Genomic DNA, 27,427 nt, shown 5'->3' on the forward strand with positions numbered 1-27,427 from the left:
CCTGTAATAACATTGTTTTATAGGAAATATGTAAAGTGTATACCCTTTATCATTATGTATACCCTTTATGTATATGTATACCCTTTATCATTAAGTTAAACAAATATTTTGTTTCTGGTCAAAATAGGTTCTGGTCAGAATATTGAAATTCAGCAATGTTGGGGTGATAGAATTAAACAGTTTGACATACACATTGTTGAGAATTAGAGAAGCTTATAAAGTTTTAGGCTCTTGCTTCCTATTTTTGAAAAATGTTCATGCAAGTAATGTTTTTCAGAAAAATGAAACATTCTTTGGTTCATTATCTTTTGTTATATATTGTCCTCCATGGCTTTATCTATTTTTTTTTTCTGAATGAGTCTATTGAAATTGCTCCAATAAACTTGTCAGGTAAGAATTTTGCACAGCTTGATGATAACCTGTATGTAGGAAGAAACGTTTTTTGAGTGTACTTATCTGTGCTATGTTCTTTTATTTGTTAAATTAAGAAAAATGTCTTTCTATTATGAAATATGAGACACAGATAAGTGCAAAAAAATCAAGGTATAGTATAATGAATTGTTACAAAGCAAATATCTCTTTAACGCATCCCAGGTCAAAAATGAGAACATCAACAGGTTTCAGAAGGTCCTTTCTCCCAGATATTCTTTCATCTCAGACAGTGGATACCACCATATTAATTCTGTGGTTAAAACGCCCTTGATTATCTTTCTTGCTTAGCCACCTGTGTGTGCATTCCTAGACAAGACGGTTTTGGAAATTTATGTAAATGGAACCAGGCTACATGGAATCTTTTTATGTGTTGTTCTTTTACTCACTATCACATTTAAGACACATTCATCTTAACTTCATTTTGAGAAATCTTAATTGACTTCCACATGAAATAATTGTCAGGATTTCTTAGGGTTTACTCTTATCTATCACTAGCCGTTATTTGTCTTGCCTCTTTTATTTCCTTTCAAATTTTTATGCTTGTGTTTGGTTGTTTTAATGAACAATTATGGATAGACTCTTTAATGCATAATTACAGATACACTCATTTATTTGCCATGATCCTGTTTCATGTGTAGGGGATTTTTGCCTTGCCGTTTTTCCTAGCTCTTGAATTATATAAATTTATAGTTTGCAAAGATTTTGAGCAGAAGGGAAAGAAATAGATGTTGCCCTTTAGAATGATTGAATAAACTCACTAATAAAGCATATGGTATAAAGTATGGTATGAAAGAAGCTGACTGATAACAACAAGTTTTCAGGGAATAGGGTGTCTATTTACAGTTTCAAGAGGGAAATCAACAAAGGAAGAAAAATAGTTGGCATCTTCATGTTTAGTAAATAACCTTTTGGTTTTGTTGCTAGGAAAATTCAGCATTGTGACAAAATCACTGCAAACTTGTGACAGAGCTAGAGAAATAAGTAATTTTGATTGAAGGGTTTTCTACCCGGAATCCTTTCAGATAATGACATGATTATATTTTGAGCCTAAATATATATGTTATGGTAAAAGAGAAAGCAAGAACAGTTTTTTGTAATTCTTTTTTATCGCGGACAATCCTATTGTTGATAGCAACTTGATTCCACAAACCCAGAAATGTTTTACCTTCCATATTTCAAGATGTTTACTGTGGAGTCTTAGCGTATAGATTTGGCAGACACTTTATCCAATGAAGTCGGTGATAATAGTGTTATTGGAAATTCAGTGGGAAAAGTCAGAACAAAATTAAATGAGATCCCATTAAAATAAAGTTGATATGAATTAAATTCCAACTCTTTCTCTTTATCCCCTATCTTGATAGGTGGAACTGCTATTCACCCAGTCCCTCAATTCAGAAATAAGGAATCATCCTATACGTACCTTCTTTAGCTCACACATACCACCAACTATCAAAGTCTATTGCTTTTTAAAAAATTTCTTCATTATTGCATCTCCTCTTTTTTCCCCATTGCAACTGCCTTAATTTAGGCAAGCCCTTATCATCTAGTTGATGGAAACTTTTCTTTCACTTTTGGCCTCTTTTTTTTTTTAAAATACTTTAAGTTCTGGGATACGTGTGCAGAAAGTGCAGGTTTGTTACATAAGTATACACATGCCATGGTGGGTGGCTGCACCCATCAACCTGTCATCTACATTAGGTATTTCTCCTAATGCTATCCCTCCCTCTGCCCCCCACACCCTGACAGGCCCCAGTGTGTCTCCCCTAGCCCCCCACACCCTGACAGGCCCCAGTGTGTGATGTTCCCCTCCCTGTGTCCATGCATTCTCACTGATCAACTCCCACTTATGAGTGAACATGCAGTGTTTGGTTTTCTGTTCCTGTGTTAGTTTGCTGAGAATGATGGTTTCCAACTACATCCATGTCCCTGCAAAGGACATGAACTCATCCCTTTTTGGCTACATAGTATTCCATGATGTATATATGCCATATTTTCTTTCTTTTTTTTTTTTTAACTTTAAGTTCTGGGGTATGTGTGCAAATGTGCAGGTTTGTTACATAGTGCCATGGTGGTTTGCTGCACCCATCAACCCATCTACATTGGGCATTTCTCCTAATGCTATGCCTCCTCTAGCCTCCCACACCCCCATAGGCCCCAGTGTCTGATGTTCCCCTCCCTGTGTCCATGTGTTCTCATTGTTCAACTCCCATTTATGAGTAAGAACATGTGGTGTTTGGTTTTCTGTTCTCATGTTAGTTTGCTGAGAATGATGGTTTCCAGCTTCATCCATGTCCCTGCAAAAGACATGAACTCATCCTTTTTTATGCCTGCATAGTATTCCATGATGTATATGTGCTACATTTTCTTTATCCAGTCTATCATTGATGAACATTTGTGTTGGTTCCAAGTCTTTGCTGTTGTGAACAGTGCTACAATAAACATACATGTATATGTGTCTTTATAGGAGACTGATTTATAATCCTTTGGGTATATACCCAATAATGGGATTGCTGGTTCAAATGGTATTTCTGGTTCAAATGATATTTCTGGTTCTAGATCCTTCAGGAATTGCCACACTGTTTTCACAATGGTTGAACTAATTTACACTGTCACCAACTGTAAAAGCATTTCTATTTCTCTACATCCTCTCCAGCATCTGTTGTTTCCTGACTTTTTAATAATGGCCATTCTAACTGGCCTGAGATGGTATCTCATTGTGGTTTTGATTTGTATTTCTCTAATGACCAGTGATGATGAGCTTTTTTTTTTTTTCTTATGTTTGTTGGCTGCATAAATGTCTTCTTTTGAGAAGTGTCTGTTTATCATTCACTCATTTTTTTGATGAGGTTGTTTTTTCTTGTAAATTTGTTTCAGTTCTTTGTAGATTCTGGATATTAGCCCTTTGTCAGATGGATAGAAATTTTCTCCCATTCTGTAGGTTGCCTGTTCACTCTGATGACAGTTTGTTTTGCTGCGTAGAAGCTCTTTAGTTTAAGTATATCCCATTTGTCAATTTTGACTTTGGTTGCCATTGCTTTTGATGTTTTAGTCATTAAGTCTTTGCCCATACCTATGTCCTGAATGGTATTGCCTAGGCTTTCTTCTAGAGTTTTTATGGTTTTAGGTTTATGCTTAAGTCTTTAATTCATCTTGAGTTAATATTTGTATAAAGTGTAAGGAAGGGGTCCAGTTTCAGTTTTCTGCATATGGCTAGCCAGTTTTCCCAACACCGTTTATTAAATAGGGAATCTTTCCCCCATTGCTTTTTTTGCTGGGTTTTTCAGAGATCAGACAGTTGTAGATGTGTGGTATTATTCCTGTGGCCTCTGTTCTGTTCCATTGGTCTATATATCTGTTTTTCTACCAGTACTATGCTGCTTTCATACTGTAGCCTTGTAGTGTAGTTTGAAGTCAGGTAGCATGATGCCTGTAATTTGTTCTTTTTGCTTAGGATTGTCTTGGCTACAAATACTCTTTTTTGGTTCCATGTGAAATTTAACATAATTTTCTCTAATTCTGTGAAGAAAGTCAATGGTAGCTTGTTGGGGATAGCATTGAATCTATAAATTACTTCAGGCAGTATGGCCATTTTCATGATATTGACTCTTCCTATCCTATCCACGAGCATGGAATGTTTTTTCATTTGTTTATGTCCTCTCTTATTTCCTTGAGCAGTGGTTTGTAGTTCTCCTTAAAGAAGTCCTTCACATCCCTTGTAAGTTGTATTCCTAGATATTTTATTCTCTTTGTAGCAATTGTGAATGGGAGTTCACTCATGATTTGGCTCTCTGTGTGTTATTGGTGTATAGGAATGTTAGTGGTTTTTGCACATTGATTTTGTATCCTGAGACTTTGCTTAAGTTACTTATCAGCTTAAGGAGATTTTGGGCTGAGACGATGGGGTTTTCTAAACGTACAATCATGTCATCTGCAAACAGAGACAATTTGACTTCCTCTCTTCCTATATGAACAGCCTTTATATCTTTCTCTTGCTGACTACTCTGACCAGAACTTCCAATACTATGTTGAATAGCAGTGGTTGAGAAGAACAACCACAAGACACATAATTGTCAGATTCACCAAGGTTGAAATGAAGGAAAAAGTATTAAGGGCAGCCAGAGGGAAAGGTCTGGTCACAAAGGGAAGCCGATCAGACCAACAGCAGATATCTCTGCAAAACACCCTATGAGCCAGAAGAGAGGTGGGGCCAATATTCAACATTCTTAAAGAAAGTTTTTAACCCAGAATTGCATATCCAGCCGAACTAAGCTTCATAAGCAAAGGAGAAATAAAATCCTTTACAGAGAAGCAAATGATGAGATATTTTGTCACCACCATGCCTGCCTTACAAGAGTTCCTGAAGGAAGCACTAAATATGGAAAGCAAAAACTGGTACCAGCCACTGCAAAAGCATACCAAATTGTAAAGACCATCAACACTGTGAAGAAACTGCATCAACTAGCAGGCAAAATAACCAGCTAGCATCATAATGACAGGATTAAATTCACATATAACAATATTAACCTTAAATGTAAATGGGCTAAATGCCCCAATTAAAAGACACAGACTGGCAAACTGGATAAAGAATCAAGGCCCATCAGTGGTGTGCTGTATTCTGTATTCAGGAGACCCATCTCACATGCAAAGACACACATAGGCTCAAAATAAAGGGATGGAGGAATATTTAACAAGTCAATGGAAAGCAAAAAAAAAAAAAAAAAAAAAAAAAAAAAAAAAAAAAAAAGCAAGGGTCGCAATCCTAGTCTCTGATAAAACAGAATTTAAACCAACGAAGATCTAAAAAGACAAAGAAGGGCATTAAATAATGGTAAAGGGATCAATGCAACAAGAAGAGCTCTCTATTCTAAATATATATGCACCCAATACAGGAGCACCCAGATTCATAAAGCAAGTTCTTAGAGACCTACAAAGAGACTTAGACTCCCACACAGTAATAGTGGGAGACTTTAACACCCCACTGTCAGTATTAGATCAATGAGACAGAAAATTAAGAAGAATATTCAGAACCTGAACTCAGCTCTGGACCAAGCGGACCCAGTAGACATCTACAGAACTCTCCATCCCAAATAAACAGAATATACATTCTTCTCAGCACCATATTGTACTTATTCTAAAATTGACCAGGTAATTGAAAGTAAAACACTCCTGAGCAAATGCAAAAGAATGGAAATCATAACCAACAATCTTTCAGACCACAGTGCAATCAAGTTAGAACTCAGGATTAAGAATCTCACTCAAAACCGCACAACTGAGTCCGCGGGCAGCGGGAGGGCCCAGGGCAGTGCCAGCGGCGTGCGGTGGGCATGGCGGGTGCGGGGCTGCGGGGGGCCACTGGGCTCTGGCTGCTGTGTGGAGGCCACGGCCGGCCGCGAGCTGCCTCGTCCTGGCCCTCCTGCCCTGGCTGTGGACCCCCAGGTCCCCGCGCCCACTGCCTTGGCGCCCCGCTCCGCTCCCGCCCAGGCACCCGCAGGCGGCGCCGACCTCAGCGCGCACCTATGGGCTCGCTACCAGGACGTGAGGAGACTGGTGCATGACCTCCTGCCCCCCGAGGTCTGCAGTCTCCTGAACCCAGCAGCCATCTATGCCAACAACGAGATCAGCCTGCGTGACGTTGAGGTCTATGGCTTTGACTACGACTACACTCTGGCCCAGTATGCAGATGCACTGCACCCCGAGATCTTCAGCGCCGCCCGTGACATCCTGATCGAGCACTACAAGTACCCAGGGGGGATTCGGAAGTATGACTACAACCCCAGCTTTGCCATCCGTGGCCTCCACTATGACATTCAGAAGAGCCTTCTGATAAAGATTGACGCCTTCCACTACGTGCAGCTGGCAGCCTACAGGGGCCTCCAGCCTGTGCCAGATGAGGAAGTGATCGAGCTGTATGGGGGCACCCAGCACATCCCACTATACCAGATGAGTGGCTTCTATGGCAAGCGTCCCTCCATTAAGCAGTTCATGGACATCTTCTCGCTGCCGGAGATGGCTCTGCTGTCCTGCGTGGTGGACTACTTCCTGGGCCACAGCCTGGAGTTTGACCAAGCGCACCTCTACAAGGACGTGACAGACGCCATCCTAGAAGTGTATGTGAAGGTCCTCATGTACCAGTGGATCGAGCAGGACATGGAGAAGTACATCCTGAGAGGGGACGAGACGTTTGCCGTCCTGAGTTGCCTGGTGGCCCATGGGAAACAGCTGTTCCTCATCACCAACAGTCCTTTCAGCTTCGTAGACTAAGGGATGCGGCACACGGTGGGTCCCGATTGGCGCCAGCTCTTCGATGTGGTCACTGTCCAGGCAGACAAGCCCAGCTTTTTCACTGACCGGCGCAAGCCTTTCAGAAAACTCGATGAGAAGGGCTCGCTTCAGTGGGACCGGATCACCCGCTTGGAAAAGGGCAAGATCTATCGGCAGGGAAACCTGTTTGACTTCCTTCGCTTGACGGAATGGCGTGGCCCCCGCGTGCTCTACTTCGGGGACCACCTCTATAGTGACCTGGTGGATCTCATGCTGCGGCCCGGCTGGCGCAGAGGCGCCTTCATCCCTGAGCTGGAGCGTGAGATCCGCATCATCAACACAGAGCAGTACATGCACTGGCTGACGTGGCAGCAAGCACTCAGGGGGCTGCTGGAGCGCATGCAGACCTATCAGGACGCGGAGTCCAGGCAGGTGCTAGCTGCCCGGATGAAAGAACGGCTGGAGCTGAGGTGCGTCACCAAGGCCATGTTCAGTGCGCAGTTTGGCAGCATCTTCCGCACCTTCCACAACCCCACCTACTTCTTGAGATGCCTCGTGCACTTCTCTGACCTCTACATGGCCTCCCTCAGCTGCCTGCTCAACTACAGTGTGGACTTCACCGTCTACCTGCGCCCCACCCCGCTGCAGCACGAGGCGCCCCTCTGGATGGACCAGCTCTGCACCAGCTGCATGAAGATGCCCTTCCTTGGCGACATGGCCCACATCCGCTGAGGGCGCCTTTATTGTCCGGGACAGGCCCCCAGCCCCTCCTGCCCTGTCCACCCTGGGCGTCCACCCAGACAAGCAATAAAAGTGGTCTCCTCCCCCAAAAAACAAAACAACAACAACAACAACAAAAACCGCACAACTACATGGAAACTGAACAACCTGCTCCTGAATGACTACTGGGTAAATAACAAAATTAAGGCAGAAATAAATAAGTTCTTTGAAACCAATGAGAACAAAGACACAATGTACCAGAATATCTGGGACACAGATAAAGCAGTGTTTGAGATGCTATAGCAGTGTTTAGATGAACATCGATGTGAAAATCCTTAATAAAATACTGGCAAACCGAATCCAGCAGCACATCAAAAAACTTATCCACCTCGGTCAAGTCCACTTCTTCCCTGGGATGCAAGGCTGGTTCAATATATGCAAATCAATAAACTTAATCCGTCTCATAAACAGAACCAATGACAAAAGCCACATGATCTTATCTGCATCTGAATAGATGCAGAAAAGGCCTTTGATAAATTTCAACACCCCTTTATCCTAAAAACTTTCAATAAACTAGATATTGATGGAACGTATCTCAAAATAATAAGAGCTATTTATGGCAAACCCACAGCCAATATCATACTGAGTGGGCAAAACCTGGAAGCATGCCGTTTGAAAACCGGCACAAGGAAAGGAAGGCCTCTCTCAACACTCCTATTCAACATAGTATTGGAAGTTTTGGCCAGGGCAATCGGGCAAGAGAAAGAAATAAAGGGTATTCAAATAGGACAAGAGGAAGTCAAATTGTCTTTGTTTGCACATGACATGATTGTACATTTAGAAAACCCATTGTCTCAGCCCAAATCTCATTAAGCTGATAAGCAGCTTTGGCAAAGTCTCAGGATACAAAATCAATGTGCAAAAATCACAAGCATTCCTATCCACCAATAATAGACAGAGAGCAAAATCATGAGCAAACTCCCAGTCACAATTGATACAAAGAGAGTAAAATACCTAAGACTTATCCCTTTTTATTTCCCCATATACACCGAACTGTCAGCCATATCAAAAGAACCATACCGTGATCTTTTTTTGTTTTTTTGCCATGGTGCCATTGCACATCCCCCTGAACATCTTTGTCCTTCTCTTTCACTTGGCTTACTCTCACTTATAAAGGCTGAGATCAAGAATCTTCAGGTAAACCTTTGATCCACTATGACTGTCTTAGGAGAGCCCCCTTTGCAGCCACATTTCCTCTACTTACCTCCATTATAACCCTGTCTGTACTATCTTTGTAATTGTGGGTTCCTCATAACTGTCTCTGCCACTTGTGTGTAAGTTCCTTAAAATCAGCCTGTATGCCCAGTGTTAGGATTCTCTGTGAGGCATAACAGGCACTCAGTATATGCATGCAGAAACCTGGTCAGTACAGGGAAGCAGAAACATCCCTAAGCATGAGGACAGACCTTTTCAACAAGAGGGCTATTTGCCCCTGAGCCCCTTTGGACATTAGCCTTATTTCCTTGATCTCAATTCACAGAAACTTTACAATTATTTTTATCTGTGTTTTCTTTTTCTAATCATAGACTTTTTCTTTCTGGTTCTACTTAATTTACCTAAACTGGATCACACCTGCTCACGCAGTTGCAGTTGAAATTTTTATTGAAATTCTTAAAACAGTCAGGAGTGAACCATGTTTTATATACAACATACTCAAGCGTTGTAATAGGTTCAAATATGATAAATGATCTTTATTTTGGAAAATATTAGAAAAAATTCTAACATTTTATAAGGCACTATCTCTTATATTGCAATTTTACTATCTTTTACATCAGTATCTGGAGCCATGCTACATTTTAAAGATCATCTTTTTATATTTTTCAATGCTGGGATATTATAAAGAATGAGGTTGTATTTTGATTGGTAAGGACCAGAACACAGTTTCTCTAGAAATTAGTACTGGGATTCATATATGGGTATCTAGTCATGCAAATATTTTCTGGTCATGCAAATGTTTCCCTTATAATTTTTAAAATATTTTACTGAATTGTCACTTTTGTTACATGTTCACATGCAATTTGTTTCAATCTAGAAAAATTACACTAAAAATTAAAAACAAATTGACAGTCGTATTAAAAGCCAAATTTAGATTTGTTTGGCTTTTATAACCAATTTTTGCTAAAATTTTTAGTAATAGCAAGCCAAAATTCATGCAACATACTGTAGAGAGATAAAATTATTTTTATAATAATATATTATAAAACATATATGTAAACATCAACTGTTTTTATTTGAGGATCTTCTGTTTCAAGTCTTGTAGAACATTTTGCCTCCTGCCTAAATTAAACTGTTGTAACAACATTAGATGGCACCGCCATCAAACTAGTTGTAAGATTAAATTTACATGTGTTTCAGCAAGATGTTTCCTCTTTGGTCAGATCAAGAAATGTCTAACATAATTTCTGAAATACTTGCAAGAATATATACAAAAATATTATTTTTGGTTAACAGTCGTTGTATACATTTATGAGGCACAGTGTGATGTTTTAATAGATGTATACAATGTGGAATGATTAAATCAAGCTAATTAACATATTCTTCACATTGTTTATCTATATTTTTATGGTGAGACATTTGGAATTTACTCTCAACTATTTTGAAATACTTAATACAATATTATTGACTAGAGTCACCCCGCTGTGCAAAATACCTCAAAACCTATTCCTCCTATGTGAATCTTTGTACCCGTTGATCAGCAACTCCCCATTCCTATCCTCCCACCCTACACCACCTACAGCCTCTGATAACCATCATTTTACTTTCTACTTCTATGAGTTCAGCTTTGTTACATTCCACGTATTAGTGAGATCATGACGTATTTCTCTTTCTGTTCCTGGTTTATTTCACTTAGCATAGTGTCCTTCAGATTTATCCATGTTGTCCCCAGTAACAGGAATTCCTTGCCTTTTAAGGCTGACTAGTATTCCATTGTATATTTAGACCATAGTTTCTTTATCCATTTGTCCATTGATGAACATTTGGGTTTAATCCATATCTTGGCTATTGTGAATATGCCACAATGAACATGAATGTGCAAAGATCTCTTCAACATATTGATTTTACTTTCTTTGGATATAGATGCAGAAATGGGATTACTGGATCACATGGTAGTTCTCTTTTTAGTTTTTTGAGGAACATCTATAAGGTTTTCCATAATGACTGTACTAATTTACATTCCCACCAATAATATACAAGCATAATTCATTTTGCCTTATCATACTTTGCTTTATTGTGCTTCACAGATACTTTTTTTTTTTTGCAAATTGGAAGTTTGTGCAAAGACTGCATTGAGCAAGTCTATTTGACAGTATGTGCTCACTTTGTACCTCTGTGTTACATTTTGATCATTCTTGAACTATCTATACATTTTAAATTATTATTATATCTGTTATGGTGATCTGTGATGAGTTATCTTTTTTTTTTTTTTTTTTTTTTTTTCCCCCGAGATGGAGTCTTGCTTTGTCACCCAGGCTGGAGTACAGTGGCATGATCTCGGCTCACCACAAACTCTGCCTCCTGGGTTCAATCTATTCTCCTGCCTCAGCCTCCTGAGTAGCTGGGATTACAGGCACCTGCCACCACACCTGGCTAATTTTATTTTATTTTATTTTATTTTTAAAATTTATTATTATTATACTTTAACTTCTAGGGTACATGTGCATAACGTGCAGGTTTGTTACATATGTATACTTGTGCCATGTTGGTGTGCTGCACCCATCAACTTGTCAGCACCCATCAACTCGTCATTTACATCAGGTATAACTCCCAATGCAACAGACATTTCTCAAAAGAAGACATGCATACAGCCAACAGACACATGAAAAAATGCTCATCATCACTGGCCATCAGAGAAATGCAAATCAAAACCACAATGAGATACCATCTCACACCAGTTAGAATGGCAATCATTAAAAAGTCAGGAAACAACAGGTGCTGGAGAGGATGTGGAGAAATAGGAACACTTTTACACTGGGATTGTAAATTAGTTCAACCATTATGTAAAACAGTATGGAGATTCCTCAAGGATGTAATTTTTGTATTTTTAGTAGAGATGGGATTTTCCCATGTTGGCCAGGCTGCTCTTGAACCCCTGACCTTGTGATCTGCCCGCCTCGGCCTCCCAAAGTGCTGGGATTACAGGCATGAGCCACTGGGCCCGGCCGATAAGTTATCTTTGATATTACTATTGTAATTGTTTGGGGCACCATGAATTGCACTCATATAAGATGGTGAATTTAATCAATAAATGTTGTGTATGTTCTGACTGCTCCACCAATGGGCCATTCCACCTCTTTCCTTCTCCTCAAGCATTCCTAATCCTTGAGACACATAGCAGAAAATTAGACCAATTAATAACCCAGCAAGGACTGTAAGTATTCAAGTAAAAGAAACAGTTACATGTCTCAAAAGCTACAAATGATTAAGCTTAGTGAGGAAGGCATGTTGAAAACTGCCATACGCTGAAAGGTAGGCCTCTTGTGCCAAATCATCAGCAAAGTTGTGAATAAAAGGAAAAGTTCTAGAAGGAAATTCAAAATGCTACTCCAGTGAATACGCAAATGATAAGAAAGCAAAACAGCCTCATTGCTGATAGGGAGAAGGTTGGAGTGATCTTAATAGAAGATCAAACCAGTCACAACATTCCCTCAAGCCAGAGCCTAATCCAAAGAAAGGCCCTAACTCTGTTCAGTACTAAGAAGTCTGAGAGAAGTAAGGAAGCTGCAGAATAAAAGTTTAAAGGTAGCAGAGGCTGGTTCATGAAGTTTTGGGAAAGACACTTATCCATAACATGTAAGTGTAAGGTGAAGCATCAAGTGCTGATGGAGAAACTGCAGCAAGTTGTCCAGAGGACGTATCTAAGATAAGTGCTGAAAGTGACTACACCAAAGAACAGATTTTTAATGTAGATGAAATAGCCTTATATTGGAAGAAGGTATCATCTGAGACTTTCATAACTAGAGAAAAAAAAGTCAATGGTTGGCTCTAAACCTTTAAAGAACAGGTTCTCTTGTTAGGGGCTAATGAAGCTGGGGATTTTAAGTTAAAGCCAACGTTCTCCTATCATTCTGAAAATCTTAAGGGTTCTGTAATTGTGCTAAATTTACTCTGCCTGTGCTCTATAGATGGAACAACAAAACCTGCATGATAGTACATTTATTTGTAGCATGGTGTACTGAATATTTTAAGCCCACTGTTGAGACCTGCTTCTCAGAAAAATAGATTTCTTTGAAAACATTACTGCTCACTGACAATGCACCTGGTCGCCTAAGAGCTCCAACAGAGATTTACAAGGAGATTAATGTTGTTTTTCACATCTGCTAACACAACATCTATTCTGCAGGTCATGGATCAAAGCATTATTTTGACTGTCAGGTATTATTATTTAATGAATACATTTTGTAAGACTATAGTTACCATAGATAGTGATTTCTCTGATGGATCTGGGCAAAGTAAATTCAAAACCTACTGGAAAGAATTCATTATTCTAGATGTCATTAAGAATATTTGAGATTTACAGGAGAAGGAAGATATTAGCCTTACCATGAGTTTGGAAGAAGTTGATTCCTGCCCTCGTGGATAATTTTGAGAAGGTGAAGACTTCAGTAGAAGAAGTAACTGCAGATGTGGTGGAAATAGCAGGATAAGTAGAAATAGAGGTGGAGCCTGAAGAGGTGATTGAATTGCTGCAGTTTCATGATAAAACTTGAATAGATAAAGTGTTGCTTCTTATGATTAAGCAAAGAGAGTGATTTTTGAGATGGGAACTACTCCTGCTGAAGATGCTGTGAACATTATTGAAATGGTGACAAAAACTAAAATATTGCATAAACTTAGTTGATAAGACAGCATCAGGTTTTGAGAGGATTGACTTCAAATTTGAAAGAGGGTGTACTGTGAATCAAAAGCTATCAAATGATCAAAAGCTATCACATGATAGGATGAGAGGAAGTCAAATTGTCTCTGTGTGCAGATGATATGATAGTATATTTAGAAAACCCCATCATCTCAGTTCAAAAACTCCTTAAGCTGATGAGCAACTTCAGCAGTCTCAGGATACAAAGTCAGTATGCAAAAATCACAAGAATTCCTATATACCAATATTAGACACACAGAGAGCCAAATCATGAGTGAACTCCCATTCACAATTGCTACAAAGACAATGAAATACCTAGGAGTACAACTTACAGGGGATGTGAAGGACCTCTTCAAGAAGAACTACAAACCACTGCTCAAGGAAATAAGAGAGGACACAAACAAAAGGAAAAAGATTCCATGCTCATGGATAGGAAGAATCAATATCGTGAAAATGGCCATACTGCTCAAAGTAATTTATAGATTCAATGCTATCCCCATCAAGCTACCACTGACTTTCTTCATAGAATTAGAAAAAACTACTTTAAATTTCATATGGAACCAAAAAGAGCATGGTTAGCCAAGACAATCCTAAGCAAAAAGAACAAAGCTGGAGGCATCACGCTACCTGACTTCAAACTCTACTGCAAGTCTACAGTAACTAAAACTGCATGGTACTGGTACCAAAACAGATATATAGGCAAAAGGAACAGAACAGAGGCCTCAGAAATAATGCCACACATCTGCAACCCTCTGATCTTTGACAAACCTGACATAAACAAGCAATGGGGAAAGGATTCCCTATTTAATAAGTGGTGTTGGGAAAACTGACTAGCCATATATAGAAAATTGAAACCGGATCCCTTCCTTACACCTTATACAAAAATTAACTCAAGATGGATTAAAGACTTAAACGTAAACCTAAAACCATAAAAACCCTAGAAGAAACCCTAGGCACTACCATTCAGGACATAGGCATGGGCAAAGACTTCATGACTAAAGCACTAAAAGCAATAACAACAAAAGCCAAAATTGACAAATGGGATCTAATTAAACTAATGAGTTCTGCACAGCAAAGGAAACTATCATGAGTGAATAGGCAACCTACAGAATGGGAGAAAATTTTTGCAATCTCTCCACTGACAAAGAGCTAATAGCCAAAATCTACAAAGAACTTAAGCAAATTTACAACAACAACAACAAAAAAACCCCATCAAAAAATGGGCGAAGGATACGAACAGACACTTCTCAAAAGAATACATTTATGAAGCCAACAAGCATATGAAAAAAAAAGAAAAGCTCATCATCACTGGTCATTAGAGAAATGAAAATCAAAAGCACAATTAGATACCATCTTATGCCAGTTAGAATGGAGATCATTAAAATGTCAGGAAACAACAGATGCTGGAGAGGATGTGGAGAAATAGTAACGCTTTTACACTGTTGGTGGCAGTGTAAATACGTTCAACCATTGTGGAAAACAGTGTGGTGATTCCTCAAGTATCTAGAACTAGAAATGTCATTTGACCCAGCAATCCCATTAGTGGGTATATACGCAAAGGATTATAAAGCATTCTATTATAAGGACACATGCACATGTATGTTTATTGTGGCACTGTTCACAATAGCAAAGACTTGGAACCAACCCGAATGCCCATCAATGATAGACTAGATAAAGAAAATGTGGCACATATACACCATGAATACACTGTACAGTCATAAAAAAGGATGAGTTTATGTCCTTTGCAGGGACATGGATGAAGCTGGAAACCATCATTCTCAGCAAAGTAACACAAGAACAGAAAACCAAACACCACATGTTGTCACTCATAAGTGGGAGTTGAACAATGAGAACACGTGGACACAGGGAGAGAAACATCACACACTAGGTCCTGCTGGGGTATAGGGGGCGTAGTTAGGGGAGGGATAGCATTAGGAGAAATACCTAATGTAGATGATGGGTTGAAGGGTGCAGCAAACCACCATGACACGTGTATACCTATGTAACCTGCATGTTCTGCACGTGTATCCCAGAACTTAAATTATAATAAAAAACATTCTTTGTGAAAGGAAGGATCAATGATTGTAGCAAAATTTGTTGTGTTATTTCACTAATTTGTTACAGCCACCCAGACCTTTAGTAACCACTATCCTGGCTCACTGCAACCTCCACCTCCTGGGTTCGAGCGATTCTCCTGTCTCAGCCTCCTGAGTAGCTGGGATTACGGGTGCGCACTAGCACACCCAGCTAATTTTTGTATTTTTATAGAGATGGGGTTTCCCTATGTTGGTCAGGCTGGTTTTGACCTTGTGATCCACCCACCTCAGCCTCCCAAAGTGCTGGATAACAGGCATGAGCCACCGCGCCCAGCCAATAAAGTACTTTTAACTGAGATACGTACATTGTCTTTTTAGCCATAATGCTATGGCATACTTAATAAACTACAGTATACTGTAAACATGACTTTACATGCACTTAGAAACCAAAATACTCTTGTGCCTCTATTGTTGCAGTATGTGTTTTATTACCATGGTCTGGAATCAAAACTGCAATATCCCCAAGATATGCCTGTATAAGAGTTCTATTTTTTCTGCCTCCTCTCCCATAGTTGTTACCATTCATCTTTTTGATAAAAGCCGTTCTAGCAGACACAAGATTATATATTGTTGTGTTTTAATTTGTATTTCTCTAATGATTAGTAATGAACATTTATCGTGTACCTATTGGTCATTCATATATATCTTCTTTTAAGAAATATTTGTTTAGGTCCTTTGCCCATCTTTTAATTGAGCTATTTGTTTCCTTGCTAATGAGTTGAGTCCCTTTTATATTTTGGACATTAATCCCTTATCAGATATCGTTTGCATATATTCTTGCATTCTCTGAGTTGTCTGTTCACTTCTTTTTTTCCTTTGCTGTGCAGTGACTTTTAGTTTAATGCCATCCCATTTGTCTATTTTTGCTTTTGTTGTCTGTGCTGTTGGGGTTATATCCAAATAAATCATTGTTCTGACCTATTTTCTTCTTGTAGTTTCATACTTTCAGATCTGAAGTCCTTTTTCTATTTTGAGTTTATTTTTGTATATGGTTTAAGAGTCTAATTTTATTCTGCCTGTGTATAACCAGTTTCCAGATCCTATTTATTGATGACACTGTCCTCTCCTAATTGTGTGTATTTTGCACCCTTTTCAAAAATCAATGGACTATAAATGGGTGAGTTTATTTCTGAAGCGTCTGTCTGATTCCAGTGGTCAGTGTTTCTGTTTTTGTGCCAATACCATGCTGTTTTAATTATTGTTAATTTATAATGTTTCAAATCATAAAGTGTGATGCCTCCAGCTTTGTTCTTTTTGCTCAAGACTGTTTTGGTTATTTGGGGTCTTTTGTGGTTCCATACAAATTAGTGCTTTCTTTTTATATTTCTGTGAAAAATGACATTGAAATTTGACAGTAGTTGCATTGAGTCTATAGGTTACTTTGGGTAGTATGGATATATTCAGAATATTAATTCTTCCACTCCACAGACACAGGATATCTTAATATTTATTGTGTTTTCTTCAATTTCTTTCATCGGTGTTTTCTTGTTTTGAGTAGAAAGGACTTTTATATCCTTGGTAAAGTTTGTACCTAATTTTTTTGGTTTGCTATTGTAAATGGGATTTTCTTAAGTTCCTTTCTGAATAGTTCATTATTAGTATAGAGAAATGCTACTGATTTTGTACCCTGCAAATTTGCTGATTTTTTTGATCAATTCAATTAGGTTTTTTCGTTGGAGTCTTATGGATTTTTTATGTATAGATAATGTCATCAGCAAATACAGACAATTTCCCTTCCTCCTCTCTTTGTAGGATGCCTTTTCTTTCATTCTTTTGCCTAGTTGCTCTGGCCAGCACTTCCAATGTGTTGAAAGGAAGTGGTTGAAATTGGGCATCCTTGTTTTGTCCCTGATCTTAGAGGAAAAGCTTTCAACTTTTCGGTGTTGAGAATAATATTAGCTACAATTTTGGCATAAATAGTCTTTAATGTGTTGAGGTACATTCTCTCTATACTTAATATGTTGAGAGTTTTTTTAAAAAAATCAGAATGGGTGTTGAATGTTGTCACATGCTTTTTCTACATCTATAGGGATGATCATATAATTTTTCTTCTTTATTTTGTAATGTGGTATGTCACATTTATTGATTTGCATATGTTGAAACATCCTAACATTCCAGGGATAAATCCCACTTGATCATGGTGAATTATTCTTTTAATGTGTTCTTGAATTTGGTTTGCTAATATTTTGGTTAGGCTTTTTGCATTTTGGTTCATCAGGGATATTGACCTATAATTTTCTTTTCTTTTAGTGTACTTGTATTGCTTTGGTATCGGGATAATGCTAGTCTCATGAAATGCCTTAGAAAGTCTTTGTTCCTCTTTAAATTTTTGGAAGAATTTTAAAAGAATTGGTGTTAGTTCTTTAAATGTCTTTTAGAATTCAGCAGGGAAGCTTTCTGGTTGTGGGCTTTCCTTTGATGAGAGATGTTTTATTACTGATTTAATCTTCTTACTCATTACTGGACTGCTTAGATTTTCCTGTTTCTTCATGATTCAGTCTCTGTTTGTTGTATGCATCTCAGAATTTTTTAAAAATAGATTTCCCCAATTAGTTGAAGTAAATTTGTTCATAATGGTTTCTTATAATCCTTTGTGTTTCCATGATATCAGTTGTAATGTCTCTGTTTTCATTTCTGATCTTTTTTGAGTAGTTTCTTCCTTTTTCCTAGTTAGTCTAGCTAAGGATTTGTTGATTTTTATCTTTCCAAAAATTTAGTTTCATTGATTTTTTTTTCTCTTACTTTCTAGTATCTGTATCATTTATTTCTTGTCTGAACTTTGTTCTTTCCTTCCATCTGCTATCTTTGGGCTTAGTTTATTCTTCTTTTTATAGTTCCTTAAGGTGTAAAGTCAGATTATTTGTGACCTTTCTTCTTTTCTGATATAGACATTTATTGCCATTAATGTCCCTCTTAGGACTGCTTTTGCTGCATCTCAGGAGTATTGGTATATTTTGTTTCCATTTTCATTTGTCTCAAGGTATTTTTTTTTTTTTATCTTTTTCTGTGTTGTTTAGGCGATTGTTTTTAAAAATTCCACATATTTGTGTATATTCCTAGACTTATCTTGTTACTGATTTCTGGCTTCATGCCATTGTGGTCTGAAAGGATATTTGAAATTATTTCAGTCCTCTTAAATTTGTTAAGGCTTGTTTTGTGGACAAACATGATCTATCCTGGAGAATGTTTCATGTGTCCTTGAGAAGAATGTGTGTTCTGCTGTTGTTTGGTAGAATTTTCTGTATATGTCTGTTACGTTCATTTGGACTAAAGTATAATTCAAGTTTAATTTTTGTTTTTTACTAATATTCTGCCTAGATGATCTATCCATTGTTAAAAGTCAGGAGTGGGTCTCTGCTGTTATTGTATTGCAGATTATCTTTTGCTTCAGATCATTTAATACTTGTTTTATGTGTTTAAGTGCTCCAATGTTGAGTGCATATATATTTACAATGGTTATGCCTTCTTGGGGGATTGATCCTTTTATTATATAATGACCTTGTTTGTTTCTTTTTATAGTTTTTGACATATCTATTTGGACTTACATAAGTATAATTACCCCTTCTCCCTTTCAATTTGCATGAAATATCTTTTGCCATCCCTTCATTTTCAGTCAGTGTGTATCTTTACTAGTAAAGCAAATTTCTTATGGGCAGCATGTAGTTGAATCTTGTATATCTATTTTTAAATCCATTCAGCCACTCTGTCTTTTTATTGGAGAATTTCATTTACATTAGAGGTCATTATTGAAAGGAACTTTCTACTGTTATATTGTAATTTGTTTTCTGATGATTTTGTAGTTCATTTGTTTTTTATCTTGCTCTCTTACTGTCTTCCTTTGTGGATTGATGGATTTCTGTGGTTGTATGTTTTTATTCTTTCTTTTTGATATTTTGTGCAACTCCTATAAGTTTTTGCTTTGTGATTACCATGAGGATCACAAAAAATATCTTATCCCTCTAGGTTACTTCAAGTTGATAACAACTTGCCTTTAATTGCATACAAAAACTACATTTTCACTTCCTTCCCCTTTTATGATTCTGATGTCAAAATGTACAGTTGTTTCTGTAATTTATATCTCTTAACAACTTATTGTAACTACAGTTGTTTTTAATAGTTGTGTTGTTTAGCTCTCCTAATAGGGATAAAATTGCTTTGCATGCCAACTTTATAGTATTGAAAAAATTCTGAGAATGAGTATGTATTACTTATACCATTGAGTTTTTACTGTCTTATGCTTTTGTCATTAGTAAGGGCTTTTTTTTTCAGCTTAAAGAACTCTTTTTTAGCAATTCCTGTAAAGCGGGCCTAGTGGTGGTAATGAACTCCTTTGTTTGGAAAAGTTTTTATTTCTCCCTCATTTCTGAAGGACAGTTTTACTGGGTGAAGTATTCTTGGTTGGTAGTTTTTTTCCTTCAGCACTTTGAATATATCTTCCCATTCTCCTGGTCTGCAGGATTTGTGCTGAACAAATTCTCGTTTATATACCGTTTTCTTTACCAACCATCTTAGCACAACCGCCCTAGACTTGCCCTAGACAATCTTTTAAGTCAATGGCAAAAATGGAAGGTCATTTATTTTCTTCACTGAAGTTATATATTATACTTTCTACAACAGGTATAAATGGAAAAACTCAGTAATTTTAACTTTTAGGATAAGACTATGGGAGTAGATCACCCTGAATGCAGGCAGTAGGGGGGTACATCATCCCTAGAGAATTTAAAAATAACAAAATGAGCTAAAAGTTGGTGTGCTTCTAATTGTTACCATGAACCAGCAATTCTAATGTCAGTAAATTTTTTTCACTCTGAAAAAAACCAAAAACAAACTCTTGTTTATTTAAGTCTTTAAATCATTGGTGCAGTTACTGTTAAATTTTAATAATACATATTCAAATTAGCATGTTTTGTTACTTATCCTTTAATAACCATTGTAGTCTACATTGTAATTTTCAGGACTTGCAGTTTACTATAGGTTCCTGACATATAAATGGACTCAGCTTATGTGTGCTTGTTTTGAGTGTAAGTTATTAATGGTTTGGAATTGTTCGGGCTGGAAATGATTCTGAAACTCATTCAAACTAAAAATAAAATGACAGATAAAATATTGCAATATTCTCAGGGATATCGATATTTTATCAAGTTACACCAAAGGAATGAATTTGCTTTTTAGAATTTCAAATGTCATTTTGCTGGGTGAGTAGGGTAGATATTTATGGAAAAGCACAGGCCCTTCTTGATGCAACCTTGAAACTATAATGTATTTTACTGCTACCACCTTTCTACATGCTTTTCAGGACTTTTTTGATTATGTGGGTTTTCTCTACCCTTTGTATATGCTTGGTAGAAATTGCTTTACATTTTATTTTTAAAGGCCATTCTAGTTTGAGTTTTAGTACTACTGGCATAAATAAGCACAGTTCAGGGAAATCTCAGAATCTTAAGGCCTAAAATAAGGAATGTACCCTGAAATTTTCAGTGAAAGTGCCCTAATGATTAAACATATTTTTTTTCTTTAATTCAAAAGGAGGCATTCATAGAATGTTATCAAACATATCTAAAACTTTATAAGGAATGATATTTGTGTACAAATTTCAGATAAAAGTCACCACATCTTGGTAGATAAACTTTTCAAATTGTAGAAATATCACTAAACCCAAAGGTATGGTTCCTGTGGAAAAAGTGCAAGGGACAAGTTCCTATTAGATTTATCCTCTTCATTTTTCATGGATTTCAATATCATAGAAAAGGACTTGTAATGGAACTGGGGATCTATTTTCTTTATAATTTACAAAAAAAAAGGGAGATCTTTAAAAATATTATGCTTGGGCTTGATTCAATATCATAGAAAACGACTTGCAGTGGAACTGGGGATCTATTTGCTTTATAATTTCAAAAAAAAGGGAGATCTTTAAAAATATTATGCTTGGGCTTGATCCAATATCATAGAAAAGGACTTGCAGTGGAACTGGGGATCTATTTGCTTTATAATTTACAGAGAAAAGGGGAGATCTTTAAAAATATTATGCTTGGGCTTGACAAATGATTGTATTATACAACTTTTTGATGTCATGACCTAGTAGGCGACTAAGTTATTCTTGGAATTATGTAAAGTGAACTGTAAACAGGAAGATGCTTAGGTTTTTAGATTTAATATAGATAAATGGTATTTAATCTATTTCTTAAGTAGGAACATTGTTTCTTCTTTCTGATTTTAGAGTCATCACAAAAGTTCCTGGTGTTAATTTTGAATAACTGACAAATAATGAGAGACATGAGACAGAAACTGAAGCCAAATGACAAAGATTGAGAGCACATATTTCACAATAATGACATCTTTGATAATTCTATTACCTTGCTACCTTTAAATCATGGGAAATCTTCATGGGCAATTAACGAATGATGTGTAATAAGAATTACAACAAAAAAACCTTCAAAAGAGAATCTCTCATGGTAGTGGAAACAGAATAAAAGAGACCAAAGTCTCTAGTTTCTGTGCTAGGGTGAAATAATAAAAGGTTGAAAATAAGATCAAGAGGACAATCTATGTGAGACTCTCTGAGAAACTAGTTAGGAGACGCAAATTCAACAGGGAAGCTATATGCACTGTGAACTGTAAAAATACGGAAAAGTTTGGTTTGAGATGTGTAGTGAAATAAATATAAGTATATGAAGCTTACCTAATGAGTAGAGAGGTAACTATTGGCAGTAAATATTCTCCTTAATTTTAAATTTAAAGAAAAATACACAGACCTATAGTATTTTTTATATCAGATGTTATAAAAATTTATATTGAAAACATATTCTCAAATATTAATTACATACTCTAAAATATTAAGAGCCTAATATGTACAATTCTAGGACTATGATGATGTACAAAAGAGTGTGCTGAAAAATTTAAAGTGTTAGAGAAAAATTTTCATCACAGAAGTATTCACTTTAGATCTTAAATGAATATTACAGAAGTATATGAACCTGAAAAGCAACCAATTCTTAATGATTAATAAGAATGTTTTATAAATTAAGGACACTAATCTTTTGGGTGTCAGACATAATTTAAAAAAAATTAAAACATTTGTAACAATGACCGCTTATGGGTTGAGTACTTTGCTAAGAAGTGTCAGAACTCTGCTTAATAATGAAACTACAACAATGAACAAGGATCACATTTATTAATCTTACAAATGTTTTTTTTTCTTTTTTTTTTTTTTGAGATGGAGTCTCGCTCTGTTGTCCAGGCTGGAGTGCAGTGGCGTGATCTCGGCTCACTGCAAGCTCCGCCTCCCGGGTTCACGCCATTCTCCTGCCTCAGCCTCCCAAGTAGCTGGGACTACAGGCGCCCCCCCACCACGCCCGGCTAATTTTTTTAAAAAATATTTTTAGTAGAGATGGGGTTTCACCATGTCAGCCAGGATAGTCTCGATCTCCTGACCTCGTGATCCACCCGCCTCGGCCTCCCAAAGTGCTGGGATTACAGGCTTGAGCCACAAATTTTTTTTACTAGCTTCTTTCATATGTACTGTGCTAAGAAAGTCCTTCCCTGGATTCATTGATTTTTTTGGAGGGTTTTTTGTGTCTCTATCTCCTTCAGTTCTGCTCTTAGTTATTTCTTGCCTTCTGCTAGCTTTTGAATGTGTTTGCTCTTGCTTCTGTAGTTCTTTTAATTGTGGTGTAGGGTGTCAGTTTTAGATCTTTCCTGCTTTCTCTTGTGAGCATTTAGTGCTGTAAATTTCCCTCTACACACTGCTTTAAATGTGTCCCAGAGATTTTGGTATGTTGTATCTTTGTTCTCATTGGTTTCAAAGAACATCTTTATTTCTGCCGTCATTTAGTTACGTACCCAGTAGTCATTCAGGAGCAGGTTGTTCAGTTTCCATGTAGTTGAGCGGTTTTGATTGAGTTTCTTAGTCCTGAGTTCTAGTTTGATTGCACTGTGGTTTGAGAGACAGTTTGTTATAATTTCTGTTCTTTACATTTGCTGAGGAGTGCTTTACTTCCAACTATGTGGTCAATTTTGGAATAAGTGTGATGTCGTGCTGAGAAGAATGTATATTCTGTTGATTTGGGGTGGAGAGTTCTGTAGACGTCTATTAGGTCAGCTTGGTGCGGAGTAGAGTTCAATTCCTGGATATCCTGGTTAACTTTCTGTCTCATTGATCTGTCTAATGTTGACAGTGGGATGTTAAAGTCTCCCATTATTATTGTGTGGGAGTCTAAGTCTCTTTGTAAGTCTCTAAGGACTTGCTTTATGAATCTGGGTGCTCCTGTGTTGGTGCATATATATTTAGGATAGTTAGCTCTTCCTGATGAATTGATCCCTTTACCATTATGTAATGGCCCTCTTTGTCTCTTTTGATCTTTGATGGTTTAAAGGCTGTTTTATCAGAAACTGGGATTGCAACCCCTGCTTTTTTTGTGTGTTCCATTTGCTTGGTAGATCTTCCTCCATCCCTTTATTTTGAGCCTATGTGTGTCTCTGCATGTGAGATGGGTCTCCTGAATACAGCAAACTGATGGGTCTTGACTCTTTATCCAGTTTGCCAGTCTGTCTTTTAATTGGACCATTTAGTCCATTTACATTTAAGGTTAATATTGTTATGTGTGAACTTGATCCTATCATTATGATATTAGCTGGTTATTTTGCTCATTAGTTGATGTAGTTTCTTCCTAGCATTGATGGGCTTTACATTTTGGCATGTTTTTGCAATGACTAGCACCAGTTGTTCCTTTCCATGTTTAGTTCTTCCTTCAGGATCTCTTGTAGGGCAGGCCTGGTGGTGACAAAACCTCTAAGCATTTGCTTGTCTGTAAAGGATTTTATTTCTCCTTCACTTATGAAACTTAGTTTGGCTGGATATGAAATTCTGGGTTGAAAATTCTTTTCTTTAAGAATGTTGAATATTGGCCCCCACTCTCTTCTGGCTTGGAGAGTTTCTGCCGAGAGATCTGCTGTTAGTCTGATGGGCTTCCTTTTGTGTGCAACCCGACCTTTCTCTCTGGCTGCCCTTAACATTTTTTCTTTCATTTCCACTTTGGTGAATCTTACAATTATGTGTCTTGGAGTTGCTCTTCTCAAGGAGTATCTTTGTGGTGTTCTCTGTATTTCCTGAATTTGAATGTTGGCCTCCCTGCTAGGTTGGGGAAGTTCTCCTGGATAATATCCTGCAGAATGTTTTCCAACTCGATTCCATTCTCCCCGTCACTTTCAGGCACACCAATCAGATGCAGATTTGGTCTTTTCACATAATCCCACATTTCTTGGAGGCTTTGTTCATTTCTTTCTGCTCTTTTTTCTCTACACTTCTCTTTTTGCTTCATTTCATTCATTTGATCTTCAATCACTGATACTCTTTCTTCCAGTTGATCGAGTCGGTTACTGAAGCTTGTGCATTTGTCATGTATTTCTCGTGTCATGGTTTTCATCTCTATCAGTTCTTTTATGGTCTTCTCTGCATTGATTATTCTAGTTATCCATTCATCCATTCTTTTTTCAAGGTTTTTAGTTTCTTTGTGCTGGGTACATAGTTCCTCCTTTAGCTCTGAGAAGTTTGATTGACTGAGCCTTCTTCTCTCAACTCATCAAAGTCATTCTCCATCCAGCTTTGTTCCATTGCTGGCGATGCTGCATTCCTTTGGAGGGGGAGATGTGCTCTGATTTTCTGAATTTCCAGCTTTTCTGTATTGCTTTTCCCCCATCTTTGTGGTTTTATCTGCCTTTGGTCTTTGATGATGGTGATGTACTGATGGGGTTTTGGTGTGGGTGTCCTTTCTGTTTGTTAGTTTTCCTTCTAACAGTCAGGACCCTCAGCTGCAGGTCTGTTGGAGTTTGCTTGAGATCCACTCCAGACATTGTTTGCCTGGGTATCAGCAGCAGAGGCTGCAGAAGATAGAATATTGCTTAACAGTGGGTGTTGCTGTCTTGCTCTGGAAGCTTCATCTCAGAGGTGTACCCAGCCGTGTGAGGTGTGAGGTGTCGGTCTGCACCTAGTGGGGGATGTCTCCCAGTTAGGCTACTCAGGGGTCAGGGACCCACTTGAGCAGGCAGTCTGTCCGTTCTCAGATCTCAACCTCCGTGCTGGGAGAACCACTGCTCTCTTCAAAGCTCAGTTGAAAATGCAGAAATCACCTGTCTTCTGTGTTCCTCACACTGGGAGCTGGAGGCTGGAGCTCTTCCTATTTGGCCATCTTGGCCCGCATTGCCAAGACAATCCTAAGCCAAAAGGACAAAGCTGGAGGCATCATGCTACCTGACTTCAAACTATACTAAAAGGCTACAGTAACCAAAACAGCATGGTACTGGTACCAAAACAGAGATATAGACCAATGGAACAGAACAGAGCCCTCAAAAATAATACCACACATCTACAGCCATCTGATCTTTGGCAAACCTGACAAAACAAGAAATGGGGAAAGGATTCCCTATTTAATAAATGGTGCTGGGAAAATTGGCTAGCCATAAGTAGAAAACTGAAACTGAATCCTTTCCTTACTCCTTATACGAAAATTAATTCAAGATGGATTAGAGACTTAAATGTTAGACCTAAAACCATAAAAACCCTAGAAGAAAACCTAGGTGATACCATTCAGGACATAGGCATGGACAAGGACTTCATGTCTAAGACACCAAAAGCAATGGCAACAAAAGCCAAAATTGATAAATGGGATCTAATTAAACAAAAGAGCTTCTGCACAGCAAAAGAAACTACCATCAGAGTGAACAGGCAACCTACAGAATGGGAGAAAATTTTTGCAATCTACTCATCTGACAAAGGGCTAATATCCAGAACCTACAAACAACTCAATCAAATTTACAAGAAAAAAACCAACCCCATCAAAAAGTGGACAAAGGATATGAACAGACACTTCTCAAAAGAAGACATTTATACAGCCAACAGACACATGAAAAAATGCTCATCATCACTCACCATCAGAGAAATGCAAATCAAAACCACAATGAGATACCATCTCACACCAGTTAGAATGGCAATCATTAAAAAATCAGGAAACAACAGGTGCTGGAGAGGATGTGGAGAAATAGGAACACTTTTACACTGTTGATGGCACTGTAAACTAGTTCAACCATTGTGGAAAACAGTGTGGTGATTCCTTAAGGATCTAGAACTAGAAATACCATTTGACCCAGCCATCCCATTACTGGGTATATACCCAAAGGATTATAAATCATGCTGCTATAAAGACACATGCACACGTATGTTTATTGCTGCACTATTCACAATAGCAAAGACTTGGAATCAACCCAAATGTCCATCAGTAACAGACTGGATTAAGAGAATGTGGCACATATACACCATGGAATACTATGCAGCCATAAAAAAGATGAGTTTGTGTCCTTTGTAGGGATATGGATGCAGCTGGAAACCATCATTCTCAGCAAACTTTTGCAAGAACAGAAAACCAAACACCGCATGTTCTCACTCATAGGTGGGAATTGAACAATGAGGTCACTTGGACACAGGAAGGGGAACATCACACACCGGGGCCTATTGTGGGGAGGGGGTAAGGGGGAGGGATAGCGTTAGGAGATATACCTAGTGTAAACGACGGGTTGATGGGTGCAGCACACCAACATGGCACATGTATACATATGTAACAAACCTGCACGTTGTGCACATGTGCCCTAGAACTTAAAGTATAATAATAACAAAGAAAAAATACCTGAAAAAAGAAAGTCCTTCCCTACCTTAATATTTAGAAAATAGTTACCTAGTTTTTCTTCTAGTACTTATATCACCTCAATTTTTACATTTAAATCTTTGACATATTGAGAATTTGCTTTGATATATGATTGAATTTTTAAACAATTTTGCTAGCCTAGGTTGAAGTAAAATATTATACATTTAAAGTAAAATATTGAAAAATATTTAGTGCCTTCTTATTTCTGAATAGCATATGCCAATATTATCCCTCCTGAACCTTCTTCTCCATTTAATAGTAATAAATTAGGGTGGGGTGGTTGGGAGAAATAGATGGTAGGGAGTTGGAAT

General features: G+C 37.7%; 1 pseudogene; it reads left to right on the forward strand.

Annotated features, from left to right (window-relative positions):
- Positions 1 to 5,756: 5,756 nt before the first annotated feature.
- On the forward strand, positions 5,757 to 7,553 carry LOC102142738 (5'-nucleotidase domain-containing protein 2 pseudogene; annotated as a pseudogene).
- Positions 7,554 to 27,427: the final 19,874 nt, after the last annotated feature.

This window comes from Macaca fascicularis, chromosome 12, assembly GCF_037993035.2.
Source record: "Macaca fascicularis isolate 582-1 chromosome 12, T2T-MFA8v1.1".
NCBI classification, from domain to species: Eukaryota; Metazoa; Chordata; class Mammalia; order Primates; family Cercopithecidae; genus Macaca; species Macaca fascicularis.